Source organism: Erithacus rubecula (genome assembly GCF_903797595.1).
Source record: "Erithacus rubecula genome assembly, chromosome: 5".
Lineage (NCBI taxonomy): Eukaryota > Metazoa > Chordata > Aves > Passeriformes > Muscicapidae > Erithacus > Erithacus rubecula.
The window spans coordinates 29,660,283-29,679,374 of NC_136687.1; the positions used below are offsets into that span (position 1 = coordinate 29,660,283).

Below are 19,092 nucleotides of genomic sequence, written 5' to 3' on the forward strand. Positions count from 1 at the left end.
TTGGGAGGCTGCTCGTTCTGTATTACATTTTCATTTCAATAGTAGGCAAGCCCATTACTGCTGAAAATAGCTGAAATGTTCTTAGAAAAAAAAAAAAAGTCAGCAGCTTAGTCTTTTTCTTTTTCTTTTGCAGACTCTTGCATGTGAGTTAAATTAGTTTCCTGAGAGAAACCTTCATAAAGGGCTAAATAAACAAGGTCTGCATATACAGAAATTTCTTCCTTTTGCTGCATTTGAGACACAGCTAAACTCTTCTGTCTGGTAAGTCATACTTTTCTTAAGGATTTGTCTTTCTTCCTGCCCTTACCACTTGCATTCTGGAGTTTCTAATTAGTGTTCAGAGAAAACCAGCTTCAGCTTGCTGGTAGTTGTGGTGCATTCTGTATATGAAGTTCAAAGACTAATCTCCAAAGGCATTACTGTGCTGCTTTTAAAAACATCAGGATAGTATCTATCATTCTGTATGGTACTTTGGTATACATGGAGTTTAATAATTTACTTTGTTCTTTTAGTTTGCTGCAATGGAGGAATTAAAAGTTTTAAAGCAAAAGTGGTGATTGTTCTGTCTTGGATTTACCTGTTTGAATGTTCTGTATTTAATAAATTAACTTAAGAATGTGTATTGCAAAGTATATTCAGTGTTAAGTTAGAGTTTAAAAATAAACTTTCCCAACATTCATTCATGTCTCATTGATTTTTGGTTTCACCTCTTGAGGATAAAATAGGTTGGTGTTATTAAATGCAATGTCTTATTTTTCTTGGTGATGTGTCTATTTCATGGGGTAGTAAGCATACTTATCAGTAGTCTTTAATTGATCATATAATTCTGTTACAGTTCTGTTGAAGGTATTTATGTCTTATAGTTTCTTTGGATTTTGATTGTACAGCTTGAAACAATCTTTCCTTTTGATTATGAGGTATTAACTGAGTTTGACCCAAAAAAAGCAAGTTTGTCCTCTACCATCTATTTTTATTCTTTATTGCAATAAAATGAAGAAAGTCTTGGAAGAGCAGATTTTTTTTTGCTCTGTGATGAGGTTTTTCTGAGCAGTTGGCTGGCATTAGATGGCACCCTATATATACCCAGTCCATCTGATTTACACTGCAATGCTTTGGCTTACCACAATTACTGTGTACTTACATACTGCATGCCCTAGTTCTACACAGCTCATTTTGCAGGCTTTGCTATAGCCCTAACATCAGCTTATTTAAAAAAAATATTTCCAAAACCCAGTATCATATTTAAAGTGTTATATTTAATGTAAAGCACTATTTGTCTTTTCATAGGAAAAAAACCCCCCAAAAAAAAAAAATCAACACTCTTACATAAAAGCTGTTTGGAGGCTTTCCAATTAATTTAAGTTTTAGTAAGAAGCTTTCATTCTTGTTTTTGGTTAAAAAGAGAAACTGAAATGGATGTTTGTGTTTTATAAAAAATATCTTACTTCTCTTACATTGATGGTTTTCATATAAAAAGAGTTTGTCACCTGAGAATTACTTCTCAGAAAGCTGAAGCTTCTGAAAGAACTTAAGACACCTCAGAGGTCATGCTGCAATTACTGTTTGAGCAATTTAGAAATATGTGATCCCTTAACATGTCCAAAAATATAGCTGGAGGAGAAATTACACATAAATAGACTGCTTGACAGACAAATATGTACCAATTATTTTCAATTAAAAACAGTGTTTGAACTGTTTAAAGTAAGGGCTAATGATGGCCTGTTAATGATCACTTTTTAATTCATGTAAGTTTGAATTTACCATGTATTTTGCACTTAATTTTTGAGTGAATAACAGGGCTGACTTAGAGGAACTTGTATCTGGCATGCTAACACAACCCAAACTTTAACTGAGTGAACTTGGCATAAAATTCAACTTGAGAGGAAATCTCAGGAGAGCAGTGGAATTCCTTTCCTTGAATAAGTATACCTCAGCATTCATGGGGAACAAATGGTAACATTTTGTGCAACTTTTTGCTTTTGACAGTGTGTCTTTGTTCACTTCCCAAAAGGGGTGTCAAATGTATTGAAAAAAAAAACCCCAAAACTTTCTTATTTGATTTTTTTATTTTACTTAATTATATGCTTCAAAGGGACCCATTAAATCTGGGATGGCCTAGCACTGCTGTTTATAACTCTTTGTCTATGTAGAAAAAAGGCTGATTTAGAACAGTTTGGTTACACAACTGTCTTCCCTCCTTACTGTCTTTGTGTGCTCAAATAGAAGGGTAGGAGGCAGGTGTATCTATAAGCATTTTATGATGGAATTATTTTATCAAAGTGTCTCAGAAAATGTTGTCCTTTTGCCAATGTGTTATCTAAACATAGGATGATATTACTCAACTGTTACCTTGACAAACAGGGGATCAGGATGACTTAGATTTCTTGTAAAAAGCTTTGTGCTGAGAAAGACCTTAATGTGCTGTTTAGTCATGATGGTACTTGCATGGTGTGATCTTCTGCTCATTTACTGACAACAGTGGAGTTTTATGGGAGCTGTTCTGTATGAGCCTCTTATCTATGATTTAAGCATCTCAGCAGATCATAGTAATACAGTGAAAAGTGCATGGATTTAATATGTGTCAATGCTGGAGAAGAAAAAGATGTTTTGAAAACTTGGAATCAGGACCTGGGGATAGAGGAAATTCTGAGTAAAAGGCCATCAATGCAGCTGTCTCTTCCTCATATTAACCACAGACTGAGGATATACTAAAATGGAGATACTGAGAACATTCATATGTGAGACCTGTGAGTTGTGTCTGCCCTGGGCTACCTGGCCATGTGGTATCTTCAGAGGGCAATACATAGCTCTGGAAAAAGTTTATGATGTGATTCTCCATGTTATCAGCTGCTCTAGAGGGTTGCAATTTTTATGGCATCCTGGTTGTCTTGTGTCTGCAGTAGTGCAAAATTGCAGGGCCTCTTTGTTGGCTTTGGAGCTTAGGCTGTGCTTAACCTTTCGATTGATCCAAATGAAACAGGAACTGGCAGCATTCCCAGCTTCTCACAGTAGCCTCTGCTCATCATCATTAATCTGTGGTTTGGGAGAAGAGAGTAAAATTAATCACTTTATTAATATTCAAGTACAGCAGTCAGCATCTTTTGTCGGAGTTAATAATTTTAACTATAGTGTCTAAGCTTTTGCTTGCTTAACTTTTCTAAGGAAGCCACTGTCTTTTTAGATAAACATTTTCCATGTTCAGCAACTTTGAAAGTATTAATTTTCCATCTTAGGAAAAAAAATTGCAAGTCATAAGCAGGTACTTTTGCATATGAAAAAATGAATAATTTTCACTTCTGCCCCAAGCCTTGAGTTTAATTTGATTCTAATTTGGGACAAGTTTTAAAAATGCTGATCTGGAAATAAAGCTGGATGATACATGGCAGAGAATTCACCCTTGTAGTCACACCTATTCAGGTAAGGTTGGAAGGAAGCACAGTGAGGTCATCTGGTCCAACATCCCTCCATTTGTGTGCTTGTACTTTATTGAGAAAAGCATGCTTTTAAGCACTTTCTCTTCCGAAGTAATCTAATAAGTATGCTTTAATCTGTTTTCAAGGTGACTCGTGTAAGGCATTATCTGTTTATACTTGTAAGATTGCATTTGTCTCCATAATATTAATGTGTTAGGAATTGGTATGTTTCCTTAGTGACTTATGCCCCTAAATGTTTAATGCTGTTAGGATGTTGAATGCTATGTCATCTTCAGTGCTGGACATGACTTGGGCACCTAGACTCCTTCTACACTTGAGACTGCTAATTACTTGTTTCCCAGAAAGGTTCCCTGTAACAGTCATTTAATACAAATGCATTTAGAAAGGAACTGTCCTGATTCAAAGGAGACTTTTAGCATGTGTGTTTTCCCTAGTCTGTGCAAAAGCAACGGGTGAAAAATGTAGTAGCAGTCCCTGAAAGTCCAAGCACCAAATTCCTGTGTGCAAGTGGCTTCTCAACTTTGAAAGTGCTCCTTGAGACACCTGCATAGGATTCACTTACTTGTGTGATTTATCTTCATAGATCTAGTAAGTTAAGACATGAGGTTCAGCTGAATGCAGCAGAACTGCATGCATGACCCTGGACCTCTGTGAGGCCTCTGGACCTTCTGGAAAGCAGTGGTTTTCTTCTCTGAAGTCAAAAAAGTTTGAAATAAGAACAGCGATCAACTGTTTATGTATCTAATAATGTGCTATTGTCTTATTTAATTCCTGGGAGGGAAGGAAGCAGAGTTGGGAAGGCAAGCCATGCTCATGTAAAGGGACAGGTGATGTGGAGAGCAAGTCCTCTGTCTTGGTAAGGTTTAGTCTTTCAGAAGAGCCAAGTTCTGAGCAGTGAATGGAATTTTTCAAGAGTTCTCCTAGCCTTCAGTATACAGAATTAGCTAGTTAATCTTTCCACAGTGATGGTTAGTCAAACGCACTTGGAACTTGCTGTCAGAGGTCTGTTGTATCTCCAAATTTGTAAAATTACCTTTTTGTTTCTACTTCCCTCCTGGGTGCTGCACAGAGCTTTCCAGTGCTGAAAAGGGAAGCTGATGACTGATTTTTGGAATGTTACAGCTTAGGCGTAAAGTAATAGTTTAAAAATTAGAATAAAACTCATGTAAGGGTTGGTTAAAAACAAGGATATGAAATGTGTGTGCCTTAAACAAGAAATTTAGAGTTATGGCTTAAAGTCTGAGAACATTCTAATGTACTGAAAGACTCTGCTTTTTCCTGTGACAAAAATGACCTTAGGCTTCTTTCAATACTAGCTTAATTCTGCTTAAAGTGTGTCCCAGCTATATCTGCAGGCAGGTTCCTAACAGCCTACCTGTATTGCAACAGCTGAGTGTTTAAAGCTGTGTTAGCACTTCTTAGTGATACCTCTTGGAGCAGCTAACAATAATATGTTCACAGAAAACAGTGTGCAGTAATAGCTTTGCATTAAAGGAAAGATTCTTTATTAAAATTGAGCAGATGTACAGTTTAATCTGCTATGTGAACTGGAATTCAATTTTTACTTGAGGGTGAAACTTCTGAAAAGGACCTGTATCAAATTGCCCTTTTTAAAAATACAAAGAAGACCACCCAAAAAAATCCAAAACCCCAAGAAAACCCCAAAACCTTGGAATTAAAAGGTTGAAAAACATAACTAGGCGAACATCTGAATTCCTAAAAGGCATATGTGTGGCAAATGGGCTGTCTGAATTACTTCAAATCCTGTGTAGTTTGTATTTGCTGGTGCAAAAGTGGCTATACATTGACCTCTCCACCCCTATCTATATTTCCCTCCTTTATGTAAATAGAATAAGCAGAAATCCACTGGCTTGGAAATAATTGTATGGCTTCTTGCTTTGTAGCAGCTGACTGCATGGTGGTTTTCTAGCAAGACACTGAAGTGACAGGCAGCAGGCCAGCATGGTGTTGATCTGTCTTCCTGGGATCTAGGAAGTCTCATCCAAATGACTTAGTGCTTAGATTTCTGTAGTGAGATGTGCCAGGTGTTTGGTTGTAAAACCAAATGGTACATGAATAAAATTTGCAATTTTCTAGATAGGTATTAAAATACATATATTAATAATAAGGAATGGATAGAACATCTGGAATCAACAGTGCTGACTTCTAATCAGAATTTGAATAAAAACCATTCAACTTACTTCAGATTGAAAATACTGTTATGTGAAATAGGTAAGGAGCATGCTTTTGTTAAATTTTCAGATCTCTGTGTTCTTTAAGGCCAGGTAGAATAAAAAACTAATAGTGTGGCAGTAATGCTCTAATATTTGCAGTCTGTTCTATTCTTAGCAATAATATTTAAGTACTTGACCAGAATGTTTGTTTAGATTTGTAGAGCTGTTTCCAGTTGAAATCAGGGCTCCTTTGAGGAAGTTGTTTACAGGCCAGCAAACAGCAAGTCTGAAAGACCTTTGAATCAGCTGGTTGAACTACTTATTACAAAATGTTTTTTCATTGAGTTCACTAACTTGTCTGTCAATTATCTGACAGAGTAGTCTGGACAAAGGTTGTTCATATGCTTAAGGCTTTAAAAAATTTGTGTGTGTTTCTGAGCTTTTTGGACTGTTAAAAACAGCTCTGCTCTTGCAGAGTACTTGATGTTCAGTGCTACAAGCTCTGTCTACCTGTCTGTGCTAAAACTCCATGCCAAGATTGCTAGTGTAACCATGCAAATCACTGTCCTGCTGCAGGCAAGTGAAATAAAGAAAATAGACTCAAAGTTTAGTATAAGTGTGAGTTGAGACCATGGTAGTTGGTTTGGCCCTTCAGATATAGCTGTGCTACAGACAGGAGCTGTGACGAGTCAAACCTTGGGCTTTCAGTCACTTCTTTGACAGCTACTTCATTTTATGCTGTTATTGGCAAAGTGTCATTGCCTTTCACACACTAGCATCAGTGAAAGTCACTATGATTATTTTGTGTACAGCTTTTACATGTTGTATTCACACGTGGTTTTCAATCACAGCAGTTTGGTCTATGTGAAGGCAATGAAATGCTTTTGTCCATTTGACACAGCAATTCTCTGCTGGCAAAGCATGTCTCCTGAGATGAGACCTTGTGTGTTCCAGTCTGGCCTGGCCTCTTCTGTGTCTGGAATGAGCAAGACATTTGCACTGCTCTATCTCTCTGTGACTCCTGGGTCAGCCCAAGATATATTTATCAATGAATGTTAGGATGCTTTTGGTTTTGCATTCAAAACATTCATTCCAAAGCATTCAAAACTTAATTCCAAACATTTTTTGTGGAATAAGTACTGGTTTGTTTGTTTTGTTTTTTTCCAGGCAATTATGAGGATTCAAGTGCATATTTGCAAGAAATGTGTTGGACTGGTTGTGACTAGGTAGAACTTCACACTAGGTTAGCACACAATTGGGAGATGCTCAGGTAGCATTAGATTATAAAGAATTAGGCTGTGTCATACTTCAAAATCTATGGTACAAAAGTGTTGAAACCCAGAAGCCTGAGAATTTTGAACATTCTGTGCTTTCTAACACTGACCCTGAGGAGAACACTGCTTTTAACTTGAGGTCATGAAGAAAGCTTCCAAATTTTAGTAATGGAGTTAGAGTCATGGGTATGATTCTAACCCATTGCACAAAAGACCTCCTTTAGAACCAGATGTCTTTGGCCTTTTTAAAATAGGCTTATTTCTGACCATAATGATCTGCGTGAGAATTATCTGATTTCTGAATTATATAATTGGCTTAGCTGTGGATATGAATTTGTGGGAAGAGAAAAGAACAACAAGCTATAACAACAACAAAAATATTTTTCTCTGTTCTTTACCCTTAATTCAGGCTGCTTATCAAATTTTGTCTTTTTTTTAATAGTTCTACCCTGATGGCTGTGATAGATATAAAACTGGATTTTTTTTGGTTTTGTTGCTTTCTAATGGATTTCAGAACTTGGTGACCTTTGCTGAAAATAACTTAACTAGCTAGAGTCATAACAAGACACAGCTTTGTGAGTACACATGGTAAAGGCTCAGCTGTTTGGATGATATTTATCATTCCACAGATAGGCTAGCTAAAGAAATAGAAGAAGTAGAAAATCAGTCATGAAGGTAATATATAAAACTTTCCTAAATTATTATTTATAGCTAATTATGAACTTGAACGATATTTTCACTACTAAAAAATATCATTACTCAAATGCATGTTGTGTTTTCTCATCTATACTGGAGTTGCATATTGGAACTTTTATACTTCCTCTATGTTCATACTGAGGGGCTGTGAGAGGTCAAAGTAGATCTATAAATTTTCCAGGCAGGTGCCCTGACTTTAGTGGTGACTTCATCATATTCTCTCAGCATTATTGCTGAATGTTCAGTGATAATTTCAGTCTTTAGGTTGCAAGTACATTGCTTTTTGCAATTCAACTGCAAGTGAGGACATAGTTACTGTTAGTTTGATCCTTTTGAAGGTTTTCTTCATTTTCATATTTGCTATGCCTGCCTACTAAAATTCCAGTAAAAAAAGTTTTCTTGGAACCAAGAAAAATATACTGCTTTAATAAAGAAATTTAGCAAAAATGTTACTGCTAGTTTTTTTAAAATGTGGTAGACCAAGGTCATGGTACAGTCATGCTCAAACATTTGCTCATTAGTTGCCAGGATGCAGTTTCAGTGCTTGAAAGGGTGGAGAAATTCAAAAGCTTCATTAAGACCTTTGGTACAGTCATCTGTTTTTCTCTGCTGATGTTTTCTGCCTGTGAGCTTGAAAGCTTCAGAGTGGCTTTCCAGAGCTGTGTCTTGGAGAGCACTGGGACACAACACACTGCTCTGCAAAGGTGAGGAAGGGCAGCTCCCCCAGTGGCTGAGGTGGGGCAGGGTACCTCAGGATACAGGTGTATCCTCACACATACCCTTGTGGCAGTAGCAATAGCCATTCCTGTAAATCCATCAGTAGGTGGAAAGGGTAAAGTTTGTTATGCGTGAGGAAAGCCTAATTGAAGGAAAGGAAGGAAGCAGGAAGTTGTCTCAAATTTTTTTCATGTTACAAATGGTTCAGTGATTGTCAAATGGGCATTTAACTCTATATGAACACAAGCCCTAAGTCAGCTTCAGTCTTGATTGAATTTACGTTTTTTGAAAGTAAGGGGATTTCAGCCTTGTGGTAGACAAGATATTATATCTGAAGGAATTTGTCATATGCTTCAGGGATGCTTGGGTGAATAGAGATGCTGTTGCAAAGTAGATTCTGTCAGTGTAAGCTTTGAGTTACTTGGTTCTTGCAGGTGCAGCATTCTCATTTTCTGCCTGTCCCTCTATTACAATTTTTTTTTAATGATATTTCTTTTCACATTGACAGGTGCTTAATACTGGGAATTAAAATAGTCCTTATGAGGAATTAGTTTTGTTTAGACCAGGCAGTGTACATGAACTCATTCTGTACTGCTAACACTGCAACTAAATTTCAAATTGCATTTTAAATTGGGTCTTATTTGGTAGCTTATATTTTCTGTTACTGTATTTTAGAGATTGGGAGTAGCTTTAATGCAGCAGTGACACATTTTAAGTCATGCTAATGGTGAAAAAAGTTTTTAAAACTTGTTATTCTTTTGGGCTTTGCCCTTTTGCTACAAAGCATAGTGTTTGTTACAAATGGATATACTGTTCTTTGGAAATGACATTTTCTTCATGCCTGAGTAATTTATTTTGTCCCTATTTCTAATGTCTGAATTTATGTAAATACCATCATTCACCTTTGTGGCCATTTCTTATTCTTCTTTTGCTTTTACATGGTAGCAGGAATATTATTGATATCAGTGTCTAGAGAAATGTAAAGGTTATATAGCTAAGAGCAAAATCTTTTTTTACTGTTTTTTTTGAAGCTGCAAGTTGCAGAGCATTATAGTATAAAAAATTAGAATATTCTGGCAGAAGATGGTATAAGTAGAAATACTAAGACAAACTGTCTTTCAGAATTATTCATATTGCATATGAAGTCCATATGAGCTGCAGGCCAATGCTCACATTTTCAAAATAATGTTTAAATCAATCTAACTTACCTAACTAAAAATGTAGATGCAAAAACGGGCATTAAGTTTTTGGTCCTGGTTGCAGGATTAGTTCTTATTTATCCCACATCAAATGATCAGTAGATCTAACATGGGGGAAACAGAAATGACAGGAAAAGGAGATGCATCTTTCCTGATTAAGAGGATCCCAGACTGAGCTGAACCAACTTTAGAACTGTGTAATTTGTCTTTGGTAGTCTTTGTAGGAAATGGAGAAAAATGACTGGCTTGTACACAACCTTCAAATGTGATATACCCTAGTACTTTTAGATTGGTAGTCTTACCTTTGAATAGAACATTTAGTAGACATGAATTTTTATTTTAAGATTGTAGATGTACAGTTTATCAGAATCTGCTTTCCGAGTAATAAAAATGAAATTCCAGTAATATTTTTAAATAAGTCATGCCATTAACTTTTAGAGCAGAAGATGAGGGTGGTATTAACAAATGATAACTCTATCCTTCTTAGGCCATTCCCCATGACTGCTTTAATGTGTGACAGAACAGTGGTGTCAAAGGGCCAGGCAGGTTCAGATATTTGCCTGTCATTGCCTTCTGAGGAAAGCTTTGTTGTTCTCTTTCAATAGACAGGGAGGAAACATGGGGAAATAAGCTATCATCACTAAAAGTTAGCCTGAGTTACTTTACCTTCATGCCACTGCATGGTCCACACAGACCATTTTTTCCCCTATACCTCTGAAAGAACAGATGACTTGAAGATTCAAAGATATCACTGCTTTGTGGTATATACTACCATGACTGCCATGCAGAAAATACCATGTTTGCCTGGATCCATGTGAAGTTAAAATATGTTGTATGAAACCCCCTTTGCATGTCCACAACAATTTTCTTTTGTCTTTTACTAACTGGACATCTTCAGTCTAAGAGGTTTTTTCTACACTGTGGGGCACAGTACTGCAGGAGATGCTTCATGGCTGTCACATGGATTTGCAACCATAGTGGTGTGACCTTGCCTTGTGCCTCCACTTGCATGTGTCTGGATGACCTGAGGACTTGGAGCATTGCATAGAGAATGTGCCTTGTGCTGTAGAGACACTAACTTGGAAGCCAGGCTCTTCACTTGCCTTGAGCTGTGGAATTCCTCTTGCCTGAAGTCATTAATGACTCAGGGTGTTTGATGTGCTTTGGGTTTTCTTTTCAGCAAATGGCTGGAGCACATCTCCTGTGCACACAGGCTTAGAGAGTTGGGGCTGTCCATCCTGGAGAAGAGAAGGCTCCAATGTCACCTCCTAGTCCCTTCCAATACTTTAAGGGGCTTACAAGAAGGCTGGAGATGGACTTTTCATGAGGCTGTGTAGTGACAGGACAAGGGGGAGTTGTCTTTAACTGAAAGAGAGTAGGTTCAGGTTAGAGATTGTGGAGAAATTCTTTACTCTGAGGGTGGTGAGGCACTGGCACAGGCTGCCCAGAGAGCCTGTGGACTCCCTATCCCTGAAGGGGTTCAAGACCAGTCTGAATAGGGCTGTGAGTAACCTGGTCTAGTGGAAGGTTCCCAGATCGTGGGAGTAGCTGATCTTTAAGGTCCCTTCCAACTCTAACCATTCTATGACTCCATGAAAAAAAAAAAAAATTAAAGCCTGTTGCAAGGATATATTTAATTTTTCTCTTTTGCCAAAACTCTATTTAAATCTTCCCCTTTCCTTCATATTTTTTCACTTGGTTCAAAAGTAATCATTCTTAATGTTAATATTTATCAGATTGGTTTTGCACAGGGTAACTGCTTGTGCAGTACTTCAAATAAAGCTCATTTCAGGGGTAAATTTATACTTGATTTCTTAACAAATTATATTATACCAGTTAAGAAGGTGATGAACTCTAGAAGTCATAGGAGTGACTGGGAAGGCAAATACCACTGCAGCATTTTTTGTGCCAAAATAAGTTCATTATGTCTTTTTTTCTTCTCTTGGAAAGATTTTTTTTCCCCCTAAGGACCGTACCTAACATATATAGTAAGTTGGTTTCCTATAGAGTGCATTTATTCCTTTTTTCTTTTCAGGTAAGATCTAGCTGGGTGCTGATGACCTCTACTGCTTGACCTACACATAAATAAAATTGCCAGCACAACTCCTTCCTCTGTCTCAGTACAACCAGCACCAAAGCAGTCATGAGGTACAGGATTACAGAAAGTCAATAAAAGCACACTGAAGCAGAGAAACCTTTTAAATAAACCATATCTTCCCACACTCTTGAGGTGACCTGTTTTTAATTCTCTAATTGTAAATTAAAAGTAATCAAAGTGGTTGAGTGATTGTGTTTAATATGAAATGCCTTCTTTGAGCTGCTCAGGTGAACTCTGAGTCAACTAATATGATGGAAGAAAACCTGGTCTAGACAGTCATCTTCCATCAGTGCACTTGAAAAATTAGTAGACATGTGGTTAGCAATGGGGTGTTCATCACAGCAGGTAGCAGATGATTGTCAGCCTTCCCAGTCCCCTGGGCAGAGATAAATGTCCATTTATGCTTCTGACAAGGCAACCATGGACTAGATTATTTTAAAGGCTTCTGTTTAATCATAAATGTGACTGTTCTTAAGCTGCCTCCTTAACAACAAAATTTTACCTGGATTTTGGATAAAATCCAAAATACTTATGCAAAAACAGTCTTTAGCTGTATGGTTTCTTGAGGTATAGCTCACTAATGTGATAGAAGGTTAGACATTACTTTCTTAAAAAAAAATTCACTCCCATGCCTTCTGCCACTCTAAAAAGTAGAATCCGTTAGGTATGAGCTTAAAATCACAGAGACAGTACTGCATTTCAAATCCCAAATCAAATTTTACTATACAGCAAAAACTGCAGAACAAACAGATGCAAATTACTGTTTTTTAAAATTCCAGTGCAAAATTATCAAATCAAGAGTGTTCCCAGAATATAAAATATTCATAGCTTATGTGGAATTTTCATAAGCACTTACATTGGGTGCACCTCAAGTTTTACTGTGCTTTGCTTTGCTCATTAAATATTAAAATATCTTCATATATTGACTTCACACATCATCCTTAAAGTCAGATACAGATAATCAGAACTTCTAAAATTTGTACTATGCATGTGGAATCTGCTTATTGGTATCTATCATAGTAGTTGCTGCAGACCTAAATCTTGGGGACTATAGAAATTTTGGATGCAGTAAGTAGGAAATCTGTCAGGTTCTGCAAGCAGGTGAAAGACAGCATGATGGCAGTGTTGATAACATTAAGTCATAATACAGTATTAAAGATTGGATATTGGGAAAAAATTCTTTAGGAAAGCGTGGGCAGGCATTGGAACAGGCTACCCAGGGAAGTGTTAGAATTACCAGCCCCAGAAGTATTAAAAAAATGTGTCAATTTGTCCCTTGCAGTCATGGTTTAGTGATGAACACAGTGCTGCAAGTTAATGGTTGGGCTCAACAATCTCAGAGGTCTTTTCCAACCATAATGGTTCTGTGATCATAAGGATTCTAAGAGAATTCCTCCATTGTTTTACTAATTTGCTCCTTGAATTCTCCATAGAACAGTATCCATGATGGTTTGTATCCCATCAGGATCTCAGCTTTATCTAGCAACAGGGAATAGACTAAGATTTCACTGTAGAATCTGCACATTAATAGTTATTTTGGAGGGGTGTTTCTATAGTGAAAACTAGCTTTAATGTTCAATTTTGGAGAGCAAAGAGAAAAATTGGAACTCTGTTCCAAGACCTGTTTTTTATGTGTTCTGGACTATAATCACTTAGATTATTGTCCAAGAGATGGTCTCAGCCATTCTCTTAAAAGAAGTCTCACAAAATTAGTCTTTGATAGCTCCTGCATCTTAAAGGCTAAAAATTAATCACATGCCTCCCTTCTTCATATTGATTTTGTAAGTATAAATAACTAATTTCATTACTTTTTTAATTTCAAGACCTCATTTCATGTGTCAACAGCAGCACTACTGATGTTGGAATATCTTCTACCTTATGAATTCCTTTTTATTAGAGAATACGTTTTTAGATTTTTTTCCATTTATTAGCAAAATACCTTCTTGTATGAATTTAGGTGATTATATTTTTGTTCTGAGCTCATTCCTAACAGAATTCACAATTCTGAAAGCTATAGTACATCTCACATGTGTAGTGCTGTTGCAGTTGAGCTGCTTAGGCACAAAACAACCTTATTTTCTGTGTACAAGGAGGGAAATGCATCTGGATTCTCCTATGCTATGCAAGCTAGCCTAGCATTTATCCAGCATTTCTGTCAGAAGGTTATCAGCAAAACCAACAATGAACTTATATAGATTATTATAAAAAACAACAGTGTCTAGAAGAGTGAAATAGGGAGGTAGATGGTGCTATGAAGTATTTTTTTACTGTCTGTTAGAAAGGTACAGATGTTCAGGGAGAACTAAGGTGAAGGTTTCAAATTCTGCTGCTGGAAACCTGGAAGTACTCAAGTGATAATGAAAGTTGAAACTTTTTATCTTAACTCTTCAAAAAAATATAAACTTTTCAAGAATCAGGTCATAATGATAATATGCATTCAGGCTTGGGGCAGATGTGCAGTAGAACTTAAAAGGAATTAGAACCTGTAACTCAAACCATTACAATAAGCAAAGATACTCCTTAGAAAGGGATTGAGAGTCTTGTGAAGTAGTATTTTTAAAATTATACACCTGAAATTCAATATATCAACAAGACTTGTCTCTTCACTAATGTGCCAGAATTGGAATTCTGTATGGAGTCAAGAGCAGCTCAGTCACAAGGAAATTTGTTCTGGAGTAAGTTTAATCACTCTTTCAAAGTACTGATCTGGTTTGCTCATATAAATAGGAGTTCCAAATTACTCAGCTTTAAGTTAGTGCAGTGATTCTAGCCCTTTAGTCTCTCTTGCCATCTTTTCTCACTTTATGCACAAGTGTTTGTGTGTCATGAAGTCTCACTTCTGTGTCTCTAAAAATTTCAACTTTGCTGAAATTTGAAATATCTACCCAAAGCTTGAAAAGATATTCTAGTTGTCCCCAAATCAGAAAGCAGGTTAGCTCCAGGTACAGATGATAGAGTATTTCACTTTAATTCCTTATAAAATTTCAATTTTGAGTTTTTTAATTGCCTTGTTCTAAATAGCAGTTTCACTGCTGAATTGTAGTGTTTCTGCTACTGCTAAATTGCATGCATTAAAATAAATTGGGATTCTTGCAGGTGTCTGATGGAACAATTTAGAATGTTTAGTTTAAACTAGTTCTAAGCACCCACTCCTGCCAGTATTACTTTACATAACTGATTCAGATTCTAATTTTCATTTACGGGCTCAGGTTGAGGGAGGAATGTTTGCCTCTGGTATTCTTCCTTGCAGGGCTGGAGGAAAACCTGTGAAATGCATCCTCTTGGATGAGACTGCATCTGCAAAAATAAAAGTTTTCTTGGGCAGGACCAGAATTCACAGAAGCATATACTGCATTTTCCTTGGCATCACACAGCTATGGAGCTTGTCTCAGGGCAGACTTTTTGTCTAGGCAGGCATGCAAATCCCTTCTGTGCTGAGGCTACCAATCAGTGCCAAATAAGGTGGCAATTCTGTTTTTCTCATAATAAATAAGCTATGCACAGACAAATCCATTCCATGCTCTGAAAAATGGTGAATGCTTTTAATAAATAAGGGAGGTAACAGTAGTTGTTCAAAATGAGAAGTTGTGAACATGAGAGTGAGGTGTAAATTACAACAAAGGAATTACTTGTGCAATTAGCTTAATAAATTACAGAATATTTATTTGGAATATATTTTACTTTAGAGTGCCAGTGCCATCCATTGGAGATGTTCAAAACAGTATCTTAAGATTTCTTTTGACAGAAGAAAGAGCTTTAGGCCTTGGAATTCTTTTCCCCACTGCTGTCTCTAACAATCAGTGCTGGCCACCCTAAATGAGCTTTGTCTTCCTAATGGTAACCTTCCAACACCTAAGGGATAACAGGTGAATTTTGACTAAGGTGGAACAAGGCTTTACATTTTAAAAACAAGCATACTAAAAAAAGTTGCAGAATGTGCTGGTTTTAAAGAAAATTCAAAGATTCTTATGCAATGGCAGAAATCTTTCAAAATATGACCTCCCTAATATCCTGATAGAAGACTGAAAATTGCAAGTGAACACAAAAGTAAGCATGCAAACTCTAGCTTTTCTTCCTTATTTAAAAGAAACAAACTGGCAAACTACCTTAAAATAACAAGCTATCTCATCCATTGTAAATGTGTAATCAAGTATAGAATATGTTGAGGATATTTTTTAATGTGTGAATAGAGTTCCAGTGGCTCTGGAGTCCTGAGTGACTTTTCATTATCAGCAGTTTTTTGGTGACAGGAATGTATCTAATTTAGTCATTTGGGAAGCAACACAGTTTGAATAACCAACTTTCCACTCTTAGAATCTCTTGATAGAGAAGGCACTGTTTTTCCTTGTTAGCTCATCTTTGAGCAGAATTCACACCAGTTGTAAGAATTTTGCTTTTAAATCAAGTATTGTGCTTAAAAAAGTTGATCTTCAGCACCATCCCTGAAGCAGAGAAAATCATTAGGTTTAATTAGGATCAAATATTTGTTAAGCACTGCTGGATGAATTGAGTCTATTCAGTAATAGAGAAATTGTTTTTGGGTAATTTGCTGTAGTAGTAACACATGAGGCATGCATGATTGAATAAATCTGCACAGAGATCTTTTTTCTTGTGTGTTGTTTTTCATTTAGAGCAGAAGTTTTATTTACATAGAATATGATTTTTCCATCATTCTTAGGTATCTGAATGAAGAGTTATTTTGAAGCCTCACTTGTTAAATTGATAGGTTAAGGTTCCTAAAGGCATTACATCTCCTCATATCTTCTTAAGTTTTCACTTGTAGCAAATGCAAGTAGGGGGAAATTGGTAAGTGAGATAATGAGAAACCCATGAAGAGTTTGTGCAATGCATTTTCAGTGTCTGTGTACACTATTCTGTGATAATGTAACAAACAAGAACCCAGGTAAGAAAAGTGAATGTGAATTATAGCCTAAGCTTTTTAAATTACAGCCTGTTAGCTAAATTCTGGGCCTGTCAATGAGATGTGTTTCTTATTTATTTACTGGAAATCAGTCACTATTGAAAATAAAAAACTTCATTCTGTAACTTCAAGGTGCAACTCTGAATGTTTACAACAAACATTCTTACTAAGGGCCTTCTTACTGAGGTCTACAGTTATGAGCTGGGTTCAGAGTTATCTTATTTTGAATCTACAGTGTTTTATTTTGTCTTTAGTAAAGACAAATAGGTAAAACCAAGTGTAAATGCACACAATGGTATGATAAGCTGCAAGGAGGAAATAATTCAGCCAGAATTGGTCTTGTACTTATTTATCAGCTTTGTGATCTCTAGGTGGATACAAAAGCTTTACCTATGTTACAGAATTTCAGAAGGAAGAATCACATTCAATTTTTTGTTGAGTCCCAATTCTAGAATAGTTTACCAAAATTCATAACAGTAAGTATTGATCATAGGGTAATATGACTTGTTTTTAGAAAGAAATTTTAAAATTAGAGCTGACCTTCTCCAAAAACCAAGAAGCTCAAAGGGATTTAATTTCTGCACTTAGTCTCTAAACCCCAAAGAAATTATCTTTGCAAACTAATGAAGATAAAATTAAGCCACTGTAGCCTGTGGCACCTCCTTCAAAGCTTTAAATGTAAATGTAAGGGTTGGAATTAGGTCAACCATTTTCTGGATATATTTTTCTGATAGTGCTTAGTATATTACTGAAACTGCAGAAAGCAATAGTTTCTGCCTCTCTAGAGTTGTTGAGGAGCAGTGGAAGAAAATTGTTTGAGAGTGGCCTCATGGCATGAAGCATGCTAATGGCATTTCAGTTCCAGTCTATTAGTTGTCATTAAAGAATGTGATGGAGTAGTTTTATCCCTGCTAATAAAGTGATGAGTTTGAAAATGGTGGGATCCTCACAGGAAAGGCACCAAAGTGCTGGCCTAAAATCTCTGGATAACATCTTTGTTTGTCAACATCATGGTCAATGGTGGTCCCAGGAGTAGCCAGCCCTCTTCAGCCTGTAAGTAACAAGTGAGAAGAGATTGCAGTTTCTCAGATTTAATAAGGGCACTGTAATGTAATTGGATGGACCAACACACACAAACTGTGAGATCATTCTGAGTGGGGAAATGCTTTGTGCAGTCTGTGACAGCAGCCAAGCTCTTTGCACTCAGATCCCTCAAATGCACAGACTCTGGCAACTGATTCAACACAGGGACAGGCATGCTACTTGCTGAAGGTGATTGTAAACAAGCCACAACAAAAGTGCTTGGCAGGGTTAAGCCACTGAGGATCCTTTTTTAATTGGGTGTTCCCAAATGGTCAAGGAACCCTACCCAAGTTTTTGCCATAGTGCCTTTTGTCCCATTGTATCCAATTCCTGAGTGCTTTCCAGTTAATTGTATTAACTTTCTCCTACTGAGATGAGTGCAATTGGTTAGAAAACACCAAGGTTGTGGGTTCAATGCCCATATGGGCCATTCATTTAGGAGCTGGAGTTGATGGTCTTTCTGGGTCTCTTCTAACTCAGAATATTCTGTAAACTTCTGTTGGTGTCATGAAGATGTCCTCAGAAATAAACCTGGTCAAATGGGGTACTTGATTAAAAAAAAAGGGGGGGCAATTTTTTGGTAGTTATTGAAAAAAATAGATTTCCAGAAACTGTTCTGTCACAGGATGGGAATATTTTTATTAAATTTTATACAAATATTATTCTACTTGGCAAACTCTACCTGAGATAACAGCAGATGTATACTTTGTAACTTAGCATTGATGCCACTCAAAACAAGGTTTGTGAGTTTCTCTAGGAGACTAAATAAGAAACTGCAGAAACTGCATGAATTCTGGTTATAAGGGCAGATATTTGTATTTGGGGGTAGCATTTGGGCAACACAATCCAGAAGTTTGCCACCTCTTCCAAGCCTAGGCAAATATTTCATGGTTCCTGGTGTCACACTCAGGATTTACTTTTACAACCAAAAAGCAAATATGTGTGCAGAAACAAGAATTTATTGTTAATCTGTCAATGTTATGAGCTCAGTCAAAACAGACCAGTGTAAAGCCTGTTGCTTTTTACTGGTAATGGCAAGGATTCCACTTACTGAGCTGCTCTGGACCTGGCAATAGAAGCATAGAAGTTTGAAGTTACCTGTGGTCTGTCTACCATCTTTGGTTTTGGGATGAAGGTGATTCCTCAAATCTCAGAATTTTTTGTGTGCATCTAGAATCTCCTGTTATTGGGGTTGTTGGCTGTCCAGTGCTATCTACAACCAGATTTACCTTCTGTTTCATGTTTACCAGAATGAGTCAAATAAGAGTTCTTCTGTGTCAATTATGCTGGTTTGCAGTTTTCTAATTTCTTCTAGTGAGCACTTGGTTATGAGGCCTCCAATTCTGTAGTCATTGGTTTTGGAAACAGTTTATGTAAGCTTTCAATTGAAATTTGCTCTCTTTGTAGCAGAGTTGCAATTGCTGTGTCAGAGAGATGATCTCTAGGACAGTAATTCAGAAGGAAGTTTAATTACAGACTTATATACTTACTATATG

At 36.7% G+C, this 19,092-nt stretch overlaps 1 protein-coding gene across 31 annotated transcripts in view; it reads left to right on the forward strand.

Annotated features, from left to right (window-relative positions):
* SORBS2 (sorbin and SH3 domain containing 2) overlaps nucleotides 1–19,092 on the forward strand; it is a 163,210-nt gene that overhangs the window by 36,139 nt on the left and 107,979 nt on the right. For all 31 annotated transcript variants that reach the window (XM_079305599.1, XM_079305588.1, XM_079305591.1 and 28 more), the window contains one exon: nucleotides 134–261. The gene's annotated coding sequence lies outside the window, so the exon portion shown is untranslated. The remainder of the gene's footprint in view (nucleotides 1–133; nucleotides 262–19,092) is intronic.